Source organism: Palaemon carinicauda, chromosome 11 (genome assembly GCF_036898095.1).
Source record: "Palaemon carinicauda isolate YSFRI2023 chromosome 11, ASM3689809v2, whole genome shotgun sequence".
NCBI lineage: Eukaryota > Metazoa > Arthropoda > Malacostraca > Decapoda > Palaemonidae > Palaemon > Palaemon carinicauda.
Window position 1 is genome coordinate 136,275,890 of NC_090735.1, and position 13,757 is coordinate 136,289,646.

At 42.6% G+C, this 13,757-nt stretch overlaps 1 protein-coding gene across 2 annotated transcripts in view; it reads right to left on the reverse strand.

The window, feature by feature from the left end:
• Nucleotides 1-504: 504 nt before the first annotated feature.
• Nucleotides 505-13,757, reverse strand: part of LOC137650224 (neuromodulin-like) — a 57,658-nt gene continuing 44,405 nt past the window's right edge. For both annotated transcript variants that reach the window (XM_068383471.1, XM_068383470.1), the window contains exon 4: nucleotides 505-4,109. The gene's annotated coding sequence lies outside the window, so the exon portion shown is untranslated. The remainder of the gene's footprint in view (nucleotides 4,110-13,757) is intronic.

Below are 13,757 nucleotides of genomic sequence, written 5' to 3' on the forward strand. Positions count from 1 at the left end.
AAATTAAAGTACTTCACCAAATATGATGGGAAAAACTCCAGGTTTCAACAGCGAGTAAAGTACGTCTTGTCGACACGTCGACAGAGAAGAAATTGAGTCTTTGTTTACATCGAGAGTGGTATCTGGCCGACAGTTGGCGCTGGTGGGCACACCCGCAACCTGTATAGCGATCGCTGGCGAGTTTTTACTGTTTTTTGTCTGTCGAGCAACAGAGTTGCAGCTATTATATATTCACCGGCTAAGTTAAATATTTAAAAAATCTTGTTTAGTGAATACTTATATTGCATTAAAAATTCAAAGGTCATGGAACCAAAGTATAGTATGGTATTCATAATTTTTGTAATTTTTCTATTTAATCCATACAACTCACAATAAATACTAAAATTGGTAATCAACTGTTGATCTCACAGTCTGATATTCTTATATCAATATGTGCAATTTTCAATATAATTAAGTTCAGATATTTTGAGTGAAATTGTAAGGGCTGTGAAAATCAAACTAATGTTAAGGATTGAAAACTATATGGCTGTAAAAGTACTTCAATAATACAAAACATTTCATCTTGCTTACAGTAAATTCCAATGAACACTCACATGTGACTATGATGGGAGCAAATAAGTTTCATTTTATCTTGCTTTTTGAACTGCCGGTGAAGTAATGGAATTAGGACAATCTTCTCCACCAACTTTACATGTAATATTTCGACTAAGTTTTATAAAAGTAGACCACTGGTAGTTTATGGAGGAAAACTTCTAACTATATTGCATAATTTGGAATTTTGCTTTGAAATTTTACCAATACAATTACTGTACATGATTAGTTGGAAAAGCAGATGTCAAAAAGAAAGTACAAGGGTGTAATTCTACAACTCAGTAGTTTCCAAGTGAATCTTGCATAAATTACATCACTGTACAGTGAAAATTATAATCTTTCATGAGGTAAAATGTTAGTTATTAAACACATACTTACTGTTCATCAAATACATGAAATACGTATTCAGACTTTTGTCTTTTCTTTCAAATATTATTTTTTTTTTTTCATTTACTGCATGCAGCCATTTTTGTGATAAAACTTCTAACCTCAAGTCAATAAGATTAACTTTAAAAATGTTTTCAGAAAGACTGTAAATTAGGAATGATATAAGTATAAATTCTATACTATTAATCTTAATACATTAGTGCAGCTTTATCTAAACATAAGAATTAAAGTTTGTACATTTTTTTTTATTTCTCCATAATGATCAAATTGTTCTACAAAGAAATTTTATCATACACGCTACACAGTAGGAACTTAAATCACAGAATATTCTACAGTGCTACAGAATTTGGCACAATTGGAAATTGAATTAATTAAGAAAGAAAACAATATGTCATCACCAAAATAATGGATGAGTTTGACTGCTCCAATATAAATAGTATCAAAAAGAAAGATATGTCCTTTAACTGATATGGTTTCACAAGTCATGGATCCTTCATTTAAAATTTTTGTTTTCCCCAACATTTATACAAGTGTTTTTAAAAACACTTGTAATTGGAAAATAAAAATAATGTTATTTCAATAGTTTCCCAAATTAAAAAAAGTTAGTGCAAAGCAGCAAATTACGTGTAGAGATCATTTCTTAAACAAATAAAGGACTAATAAAAAACAGTAACTGAAAAAGTTTCAAAATACAAGAAAAATTTTTAATATTCAGTAGCTTAAACCACATCTTAAAACCAGTTGGTTCATTAATTTTTTTTTTTTTTTAAACTTTGTAATGAAATATGAAAATCTATTTCGGAATGATATAAAAAATAGACAAGTTGTGCTACAACAGAAATAATAAAAACACCAGAAGTGGGTATTGTGCATAGCGGCTTGTGTTGCACAATGTAAATATATTCTTTATTAGTTGGATTATGTACACAAATTAAAAAACCCATAGGTATTCAACAAAGGAAGAGGTTTGTGAAATTAAAACTAACTGATACAAGAAAACACCTGGATTGCAAAAAATAAAAATAAAAATTTAAAAAGGAGACTTATCAAGCTTAAAGCATGCAGTTTGAAGCATTGCACCTAAAGTAAGTAGTGGTGCTTCCTTTTTCCTTTTTTGTTTTATATTCAAAGATAAGTTTATTATTACTCTATTCCATTAGAGCTTCATTTAATCTTACTGGGCTGATTTGACTTGAACCATTATTTTACTATAAAGATTTTTTTTTCTTATTTTATGAGTTTATATAAATTATGACGATACAAAAAGCTTTTTTTCCCGACTGGAAATCTAGTAAATCTGACGTAGTGGAAAATGGAAATAATCTTACATATTCATAGGTGGAAACAGCCTAGAAAAATCTGACATTCAATGAGAGGTTTATGAAATGCATCATCAACCTATAGATCAAATAACTCATGCACTTATGTGATGACTTTTTACCAATAAGCAGAGGCATACCTTTTTAGTTAAGGTACTTCATACTTAGGCCTCAGCTGAGGGTTTTCCTCCATTACCTAATTTATTTTCAGTAGAAGCAATTTTATACCAATATAACAGTTGAACCATAATTGCAGTTATTTGTCACAATTCCTTGGCCTGAACTTAATGGCTAGTCATCTCATTCCCAGTTTACTCAAATTACATGGTAAAAACTGACATCCTACTATACAATAAAGAAAGCTTCTATGGTACGTTGATATAAGTACATGAGTTTCTATTAGACTACAGGGAAACATTACAGTAGTGTATGAATTATTACAATACTAAAAATGGTAGGTAACCACTAACTTTGACATGAGAAGCAATTCTTAAAGAACTTGTACACACACAGCTTACAAGGTACACAGAATATTCTACATCTTTCTCTCTTTCATTTGTTGAGAATTCAGAATAAGTTTGGAGTCACAGATAAATGGAATAATTGTGTCATTCGAAGCAGTAGAGAGCCTAAAAGCTTTTGGTAAGAAACACAATCTGTTACTATGAAAACTAAAGTCTGGAAGATTGAAACCTACGACTTGGATAGAGTAGGGTGCACAGTGCTGCAAAAAAGTTACTAGATGGTATAAAAAGTACAGTACTAAATTAGCGACTTTGAAATACAAACGATTGGAAATTTAGCATGCAACAGCTGAGAAGGAGAGGGGCACAGTTTGAACAAAGGAAGATGGAATTGTAAAGTCTGAATAACTGGCATCTTCATAAATTTTCCACCTCCAATTTAATATTATGATGGGTATCTGACGCATGTTTAAGCAGTACAGTTCAGTATTGTAATTTCTATTGAACTCTTAATACATAACATATCCACTCTTAAAATCAATTTTGAATCTAGATTACAACAAACGATGAACAATTACAATACTACTACTGTCCTGTAAGCAGTCAATTTTGACGAAGAAGGTACTCCAAAATTACTGAACAAGAATTTGAATGGTGATGAAAACATGCACAGACAGAACAAGACTTCGTTCTCGCTCGCACTCTGCTCTAAGATTATGGCAGTGTAATCAGCTAATATAAATCTTACATGTTACAAATTATTGTGTCAGAGTAAAACAAGACATTTATTTATATTCATTATTGTTTCCTTAAGTTGAAAACACATTAAAATTTCCCAGATATTTCAGAAACATTATTCTAGATTATCCACCAGTATAGTATTTAATATGGAACTTAATATGCCTAAATATAAACAGGACCTAAATTAGTCCCATGCAAAATGAATACCTTCAATTTATAAAGAAATTGTTTTCAAAGGACCATCAACTTCTGGATAAAGAATAATTTAGAACATATTAAATTGAATTAAGAAGGGGTTACTCCAGTGAACAAAAAATAAATGGGGTTCAATTAAATTTTTTTTAGTTGTATGTATTGGAAACATTTTCTTGGCATAGAAGTAAGATTCAAAATGCTGATTAGTTGTAAAGAAATTCACCTACAGTATTGAAATATATAAAGGAAACTGCCAGTCTAACCAAATATAGAGAGAACTTAAAAGAAAAAAATCCTGTACCGTATTAATTTTGCATTAACACTAAGCTTTATGCAATCCTTTTTCAAATTTCCTTACAGTGCTTGGACACACCTGCAGCAGTAAACAACCTTAATTGTGTCTATGAAGAATCTGAAAATAATGATAGCAGTTCAACAAAAGTGGTTCTGGAGGAGGTCAAAAATATTACAGTATATCAATACTAGCCTAATACTGTACTGTAGTGATAATTAATAAATGTTATTGGTTTAGTATATTAATGTAAAGCCTATATCATATTGAACAAGTAACATATATTTTGCCACTTAGTAACAATGCAGATAAGTTCAATTTATGGTAGAGAACATTTTTATTTATAATAATTATAGTACTGTAATGTACATGTACATGACTTTAATAAAGTGTATTCCCTTCAAGTGAAAGTGCTTCATACTCCATACTGGTTTAATTAAAAGACATCCTTGGTCTATTTACAGTTCCTCATAATTAGGCAGTAAAGCTGTACTTTCAACGTTGGTTTACGAAAAAATTAAGGCTAATTAACCGAGATTTAATTCTACTTTCAGAGAAGCAATTCTCTAAAGACTTTACAAAATTTAAACTAACTAGTTCCAACAGAGGTCATTTAGTCTAGGCGCCACAATCTTGTACTTAAAAACATTTTTCTTCGACAAAGGACGAAGTAGTTGCTTGGCTTTTTTATTTGAAAACTTGTCCAAGAAATTTTTTGAATTTCTTACGTCCTTCAGCGACGCATTTTATATTAACATCTGCCTTTGCCTCTAACAACCATTTTCCAGTTGCAAAGTTTAATCCTTAAACCTAGACTGTTAGAACATATATACAGTATACATAAAGCGATATAAAGTCAACCATATTTATAATACAATGATTATCCTTCTGAGTTACACGTCCGAAAACTTGTGATGCAGGCCATCCTCATCATCTTCCATTGTTCCACAAATATTTTCAATGGAGCATGTTTATCAATTGACGATGTAGGCTTTCCTGATCCATGTCATTGTGGATATGAAGAACAGGGCTAAGATGGGCACCTCAAATAATTACAGAACCAATACCTGAGGATTTTTCTAACCCATATAATTGCAAGATCTTTTACAGACCAAATTCATGTGAATAGAGAATAAACTCGGTACCATGCTCAAGATTTTGTGCTTGTGGAAATTCAAGCAATTGCAGAAATAATATATATAAAGCCAGTTATCCACACTGTATCATCAAAGGCACTGAAGTATAAGACTACAAGACATTTTCCTCCTAAAATAAGTTTGAAAGGAATTTTCAGTTTACAGTATGATTGATTGATTATGTATTCAGCTTCCATTATTTCATAGTTTGTATTTATAACTTCATATAGATCATGGACCAACCCTTGTGTAATTCCAACTAAGGAAAACCCAAAAAGGGCCACGGGCCTACACAATGTGGCACTGTATAATTACCATGCATATACAGTCTGAAGGACAGATTCATGGAGATTACAGATAACTGAATATACAGTACCTTTTTTGCCTAGTTACTTCTTTATCATTGGATTTAACTCTTTATTTGTCAGATATAACAATCATGTTCAACTGACTCAACCTTAGTTAACTGAAGATATAATGAAGCAAGTAAAGCTTTTGTTTTGATGGAATTAACATTTAATGGGGCAATTCAACCATCTAATTATATATTATGTCCTTATATTAGAACAAATTGCAAATAAACTGCACAAAACTGTGTCCTCCTGGTGCAGAAAAGTGTTTTAAACAAATTAAATCTCCTGTAGTTTTCATCTAAAAGCCTCCATTCTTGAGATATAGACAGTTTTCCGTTTGGTCCGGCGGCAATTTTGGAGAAAATCTCCCCATACTAGAAATACGTACCCAAGCTAGAAATCATCCCTAGACATCATACAATTATTTTCTGAAGAGAACAGCTATCTGTATGCACTTCCATGCCACAGTCAACCTCTAGACTAATTGCAAAAAAAATTTTCAGCCTCTCACAGATAAATTGCTCTTTGATTGCAATGGAAGATTAGTTATCACACAGGATACTCCAACCTCCACTCCAGATCCAGTTACTTAATTAGCCACCCTAAACTAGTTAAATTTGTGGATTCTGATAGCTCCTATCTGGCTGTAGTAGGAATGGTTCACAGACTTTCCCCCTTGACATCAGATTTACCCCAGAGCTACTGCTTTTGAAGAAGCTTCTCAAAAAGCTTCATTAACAGGTTCATTGTATTTTGAGAGGGAGATATTACCTGCTGATCAGTTCCATCTCCCTGTTTGTGGGGAACTATTTCATTGGGACCCTCTCTGAGTAGCTCAATATACTACAGTTGCTTTAGTGAAACTGCCACTAAAAATAAGAACAGATTTCTTGTGATGGATAAAGGTGGTGAACTTGCTAGCTGGAACCCTGTTATAAGACCCTCCCCCAGAGTTTCTCCTTTTTTCAGATGCTTCTTGCCAAGGATGGGCAGCCCATCTGCAGAGATCAGATTTCAGGTACATGGTAAAAGGAAGAATAGACTTTCCACATCAACTCCCTAGAGATGAATGCGGTGTATCTGGCGTTACTCTTCTTTTTAGAAACCCACAGTAGTGACCAATATCAACAAGCAGAGAGGCTCAGTATTCCATCTGCTATGCTCGCTCACAGTGGGAATACACCATCGGGCTCGAATAAGAGCAGTTTTTCTTTCAGCTCACTTTAATCCAGGTAGCAGGAACCTAATAATAGACAATCTGAGCCAATTGGGGATGACATTTGTTTCTGAATAGTCTTTGCTTCCTCAAGTGGTGAAGAGTTTTATGATTGTGGAGTTCACCGACCTTGGACATGTTTGCCACTCATCTAAACAATAAATGCCTAGTGCATTGCTGCTCTCTAGTCCTGGACTCAGCTACAACACTGGAGGACGCATTTCAACACCTGTGGGACAAGATGGACTGCTACGTCTTTACAACATTCTGCCTGATGCGTCAGGTCTTGAACAAAGCAAGGCAGTCAGCATATGTAAAAGTAACACTAGTCACCGCAAGATGGGCTCAAGCGGAGTGGAATCCAGACCCTCTGGATCTTCTAATCAAAGTTCCAAGTGAACTTCCTGCTTGGCCATACCTATTGTATTAACTACACACAAAGAAATAACATGACGCAGTTCACTACCTGTCTCTTCACGGTTGGAGGTTACCTGACACCTCCTCCAAAAGAGAGGCTGATCGAGACCGACTGTGAAGCACGTTTAAAGATACCTCTGGAAGTCTTCCATAGCAGTCTATCAGGTGAAGTGATCCACTTTATGTGGTTAGTGTCTTAAGGGGAATATTGCTCCACTCAAAGTCAATATTCTCCTAATTGCAGATTTTCACTTGTTCCTACAGAAAGAGAAGTTTCTCTCAGTTACAGCTTTTAAAGGCTATTGCTCACCTTTAAGCCAAGTTTTTAAACTAAAGGGAATCAATTTCTTCCTCATGGGAACTTTCAGCTCTTATCTGAAATTTTGAACAGACCTGCCCACCTCAGGAACTTAAAACCCCCAACTTGGAGTGTGATAAGGGTCATACAATCTCTTAAGATGGCACCTTACGAATCCTTAAATAAGGCTTAAGACCAAGATTTGACCTTAAAGACAGTCTTCTTCTTAGCTGTGGCTTCAGTGAAAATATTAAGCAAACTGCATGGCTTGTCTTACTTAACATCTCAGTCCAAGGGGTGGATTAATGACCAAGATATGACAAATTCGTAGATAATTTGGATTTTTCCTAACCATATAAACCTTAGCTATTTAAATAGGGTACAGTATTACTTTCGGCGTAGCTGAATGACGAGCCATTAGATTTTTAATGAGGGTTAACTACCCCTCGCTAGTTACTGGGGGGTAGGGGAGGGGTAGCTAGCTATCCCTCCCCCCTCACACACCGGTGAACTGATTCACTTGGCTTAGAGGTAGGACTTCACGGGGGACAGGGCTGGCGGGCAAGTATGAATAAATAGCTAAGGTTTGTATGGTAAGGAAAAATACAAATTATCTACGAATTTGTAATTTGTTCCATAACCGAAATACAAACCACGCTATTTAAATAGGGTGACTTAACCCTTAGGTAGGGTGGTAAGACCCAGCCTTACTGGCTTTGACTTTGCCCGGGGACGCAGAATCCGAATGTGTAGCACTCGAGATAAGGAGTCCCTGCACCTCGCAAATCCCTTGCTCTGCAAGGAACGTGCGGCCTACGTAACCTTGTGTGTGAAGGAATGAAGTGTGATTCGTCCTGGGAAGTTGACCTGGAATCCTTTAGATGGAATTCTAGGATAGGATGTTCCCAATACCAACTCGTCAGGGTATGGGGGATGCGACAGTATTATCTTAATACTAGGAACACAAGGAAGCATGGTTTACCTGCAGTGGTTTGAGGTCAGCTGTGCAGAGAACCCAGGATGCTGCTTTCCCCAAGAGAGGGGAGGATGAAGAAAAGAGTAAGGGCCAGGCATACTTTTTCATTCATGCAGACTAAAACCGGGTAAAGTAACAATGCCCTCAACCTTCTGCTACTTGTCCATTAAGGAGCCTAAGGTTTAGACCAGCTGTTGTGCAGCCACCACAGGGCCGATAGAGAACGTATCGAGCCTCCTGTGGGTCACGTCCTGCAGGTAGTGGGCTGTGAAGGTCGTTTGACGCTTCCAGACCCCAGCTTGTAGAACCTGCGTCACTGAGTAGTTTCTCTTGAATGCCAGGGACGTAGCGATGCCTCTGACATCGTGTGCTCTAGGGCGACGTGACGGAGGAGGGTCTGGATTCAGGGAATGGTGGATGACCCTGCGAATCCATGCTGAGATGGTGTTCTTAGTGAGCCTCCTCTTCGTCCTTCCTGTCCTCACAAACAATGCTCGCACTCGAGGACGGGCTGCAGCTGTTCTCTTAAGATAGAGCCTCAGACTCCTTACTGGGCACAGGAGATGGTCTGGGTCATCTGTTACAGAACGGAGACTCGAAATCTGGAAGGAGTCGAACCATGGGTCCGGAATCCCAGGATTTTGAGTCTTAGCCACAAACTCAGGGACGAACTTGAACGTTACCTCCCCCCATCCCCTTGAATGGGCGATGTCGTACAAGAGACCATGAAGTTCGCTGAATCGCTTGGCCGAGGCCAATGCTAGTAGGAACACTGTCTTCCAAGTCAGGTGACGATCAGAAGCCTGGCGTAATGGTTCGACCGGAGGTCTCTTAAGAGACCTGAGGACTCGAACCACGTTCCATGGAGGAGGTCTCACTTCCGACTGAGGGCAGGTAAGCTCGTAGTTTCGTATGAGTAGAGAAAGTTCCAGCGAGGAGGCAATGTCCATTCCTTTCAGCCTGAAGGCTAGGCTTAAGCCTGAGCGATAACCTTTCACTGCCGAGACTGAAAGGCGGATTTCTTCCCGCAAATACAAAAGAAACTCAGCTATTGCTGGAATAGTGGCATCAAGGGGAGAGATACCCATTCCACGACACCGACCACAGAAGACTCTCCACTTCACCTGGTAGACCCCTGCGGATGACTTTCGCAGGTGCCGAGACATCCTTTCAGTAACTTGTTGCAAAAAGCCTCTCTCTGTGAGGAGATGCTGGATAGTCTCCAGGCGTGAAGCCGAAGTGATGCTACGGCTTTGTGGAAGATGTTGCAGTGTGGTTGCTTGAGTAGCTCGTGTCGCAGAGGAAGTTCTCTTGGGAGTTCCGTCAGGAGCTGCAGAAGGTCCGGGAACCACTCTGCATGATGCCATAGCGGAACTATTAGAGTCATTGACAGGTTGACCGATATTCTGGTCTTGTTGAGCACCCTTCTCATCAGAGAGAACAGTGGGAAGGCGTAAACGTCGATGTTGTCCCACCGTTGTTGGAAAGCATCTTGCAAGTGCCTTGGGGTCCGGGACTGGGGAACAGTACAGCGGCAGCTTGAAGTTCAAGGCTGTCACGAGCAGGTCCACCGTCGGGGAACCCCACAAAGTCAGGACTTTGTTGGCTACTAGAGGATCCAAAGACCACTCGGTACTCACTATCTGCGATGCTCTGCTCAGACTGTCGGCGAGCACATTCCTTTTGCCCGGAACGATAGTGGAATCGAGTGGACTTCGGTCCATCTCAGTATCTCTACTGCAAGATGGGATGGCTGTTGTGAAAAGGTACCTCCCTGCTTGTTGATGTAAGCCACTACCGTGGTGTTGTCGCATCACCACCACAGAGTGACCCGCCAGTGTTTGTTGGAACTGTTGAAGTACCCGATATACGTCCTTCATCTCTAGCAGATTTATGTGGAGGCACTTTTCTGATTCTGACCATAGACCTGAGGTCCTGTGGTTCAGAACGTGGGCCCCCAAATCTTCTTTTGAAGCGTCTGAGAACAGCATCAAATCCGGGGGGAGGACGAGAAGATCCACTCCCTTTCGGAGGTTTTCGTCTGTCACCCACCACTGAAGGTCCGTCCGTTCCGCAGGACCCTTAGGGACCAAAATGTCCAGGGAATCGTGGCCTTGATTCCACTGGGACCTGAGCCGCCATTGCAGGGATCTCATCCTAAGGCGGCCATTTGGAACTAGACGGGCCAAGGAGGAAAGGTTACCTAGGAGACGTAACCACGATTGGGCTGGAAGCTCTTCTCGTCTGATGAAAGGATCTGCGACCCTCCTCAGCCTTGCTATCCTGTCGTCTGATGAAAAGGCTTTGTGGAGATTGGTGTCCAATATCATGCCTAGATATACCAGTCGTTGAGATGGAAGCAGAAAAGACTTCTCAAGATTTACCATGATCCCTAGATCTTGGCAAAGTCCCAGAAGCTTGTCTCGGTGTCGAAGAAGGGTCGATTCCGAGTCTGCCAGGATCAGCCAGTCGTCCAGATAACGGAGGAGACGGATGCCGATCCCGTGTGCCCACGAAGAGATCAGGGTGAACACTCTGGTGAATACCTGGGGTGCTGTGGAGAGACCGAAACACAGCACCTTTCAGTTGTTGTCTAGGCTGAATCTTAAGTACTTCCTGGAAGACGGATGGATTGGGATCTGGAAGTACGCGTCGTTCAGATCCAGTGTACACATGAAATCTTGCGGTCTCACTGCAAGTCTGACCGTGTCTGCTGTCTCCATGCTGAACGGCGTTTGTTTAACAAACCTGTTCAGAGCTGAGAGGTCGATGACTGGTCTCCAGCCTCCAGACGCCTTCTTTACAAGAAAGAGTTGACTGAAGAAGCCTGGGGAGCCGTCGACGACCTCCTGGAGAGCATCCTTCCTCAGCATGGTCTCGACTTCTGCCCGAAGGGTTAGCCCCTTTGCCGATCCCATGGCATAGGAGCTCAACGACACTGGATTCGCTGTCAGGGGAGGAAGAGATGTTATGAACGGGACGCGATATCCCTGACTGATCATGGAGATCGTCCAGGAATCGGCCCCGAGTTGCTGCCACCTGAATGCCCAACTTTATAGGCATCCCCCACTGGTGGACATGCAGGGGGATTGCCAATCCTAGCGTTTGCAGCCTCGGCCGCTCCCTCTAGGATTCTTGCCTCCCCTGGAGGACTTTTTGCCCTTCTTGTCCCTGACAGGAAAGGGCTGCTGCTTGGACACCGTCGTCTTTGCTGCCGCTGCCGGTTTCGTCGTCTTTGCTGCCGCTGCCGGTTTTGTCGTCTTTGCTGCCGCTGCCGGTTTCGTCGTCTTTGCTGCCGCTGCCGGTTTCGTCGTCATTGACTGGCGAGGTTGTTGAGGTGCTGGAGGTTTGTAGGGCTTTGTTGTAAGAGCCCTTTGGAGAAGAAAATCCTGGTTCGATTTTCTCCACCTCTCAGCTGCCTGTTCCACATTCTTGGGCTCAAACAAACTCTTTCCCAAGAGGGAAGAGTGTTTGAGCTTGCAGACATCCACGGCTGGGACCTTCGAATGGACCTCTCGGTCACCGCATCACGTCGCTTCAGGATCGAGTTTGCCCACAAGTTCGAGACTTGGTGGGCTAGAAACTCAATGGTGCGAGTGCCCGAACGGAGGAAGGTCTCCAAGGCCTTCCTGGTTCTCTCCTTGGACAGATCCTTGGATCGTAGCAGGATGCCCAGAGACCCCAGCCAGACATCCAGCCACCAAGTGGCCTGCATGGCACACTTTGCAACCTTCTCCTGACTCAGGATCTCTGTTGCCGAAAATGTCACTTGTCGGCTGGAGAGTCTCTCAAGAGAGACTCCCCTGGTAAGCTCTTCCACAGTGGTGGAGTGGAAGAGCTAAACAAGACTCCTCCATGATCTCAAAATACCTCCTCTGTTGGACATGAGGAGGTGGGAGGAGCTTGTTGCCAGCAGTGGAACGGCTGGAGGAGGCGAGCTCGGAGAGCTGGCCCTCAACCTTATCCCTGGCAATCTTCACCCCTTGGGACCAAGGCAAAGCCGCACTGGCCTTAGTGGGTTTCTGAGTGCCAAAGACTCTGTCCAGGACCGTGTCCTTGCCCTCACGAGGGGCGATCTCAGGGTCCTCGAACCCGTTGAGATGCCTCATCAGAGTCAAGACTTGCCAGAAGGCATGTTCTGACTTTTGCTGCTCTCCTCCTGGTGAACTGGCGCAAAGTCTCCTGTCCCCAGATGCTCTACTTGGGGGAACACGTGGACGTTCTCCTGGGGTCTCGTTGGCTCTGGTCGAATCCTGGAAGAAGACTTCGGGATAGTCTTCGAGTCCTTTGGTTCCCTTCCAGGAGGGATGCAGGACTCCAGCAACGAAGTCTGAGGGCTCTTCTCCGCCCCAACACGGGACGATTCTCCTACTCGCGGTGGGGTTTCTCCCATTGGTGCGGTGGGAGAAGGTCTCACCTCGGTAGAGTCTCCTGAGGACGGAAAAGCTTCGTTCACAGGAGAAGGAGAAAACGTCGGTGGGGGGGGGGGGAAGGAGCCTTCCTTACGGACTTTTTAGGAGCCAGTTTGACCCTGGGAGAAGTCCCCACGATCTCTACTCCTCTATTCCTCTTCAGTGGGGTCGGAGCTGCCGTTGGTTTGAGACCCAAATCAGCGAAGGCAGGCTTAACAGCCTGGACGACAGCTCTGATAAGGGACCCAAACCATGGCTGCTTACTGACAGACGCAGTGTCAGAGACTCCCGCTGGAAGGAAGAGGATCGGGCGATCCTTCGGAGTAGATACCATAGGGCCTGCCCGAAAGGAAAGGGAAGAAGATTGGTGCCTAGACCTCTCTGAAGACCTCCCCTCCTACTACGAGAGGACTGTCCTGCGCTTGCAGGTGTGTGTGTGTGAAGAACATGGCCTGAGTGCTCTCGCTCCTGAAGACTCGCTAGGAAGCTCGCGTTGCAAAACCCAGAGGGAATCGCGCTTGGGCTCGCGCTGGCGTTCGCGCTATGGAACAATCCCAGGTTTGTGCGGAGGCGAACGTCCGCGCACGTGTGCATGCACGCGGGCGCGGGGGGACGCGTGGGAGAGGGTGTGCGGGCGAGTGTTGGCGACCAGGAGAATGACGGCGCGTAGGCGAACGACGGAGCACAGGCGAGCGATGGCGCACAAGAGAGCGATGGCGCGTAGGGCGAGCAGGTGAGCGACTGCGCACAGGTGATCTTCTACGAGCAGGCTCGTGGGCGCGTGGGCGTGCTGGAGAGTGATGGCGCGCAGGCGATGGGGCCGGAGATCGCTGGTGTGCAGGTGCACGATCTGGAGAAGACAGATGGGGCACAGTATCAGCAGGCTTAGAGGCGCGTGAAGGAGACTGCGTGTGGGTGCGTGGGCTCGTCGTGTCCCGTCCACCTCTGGAAGTGCGCACG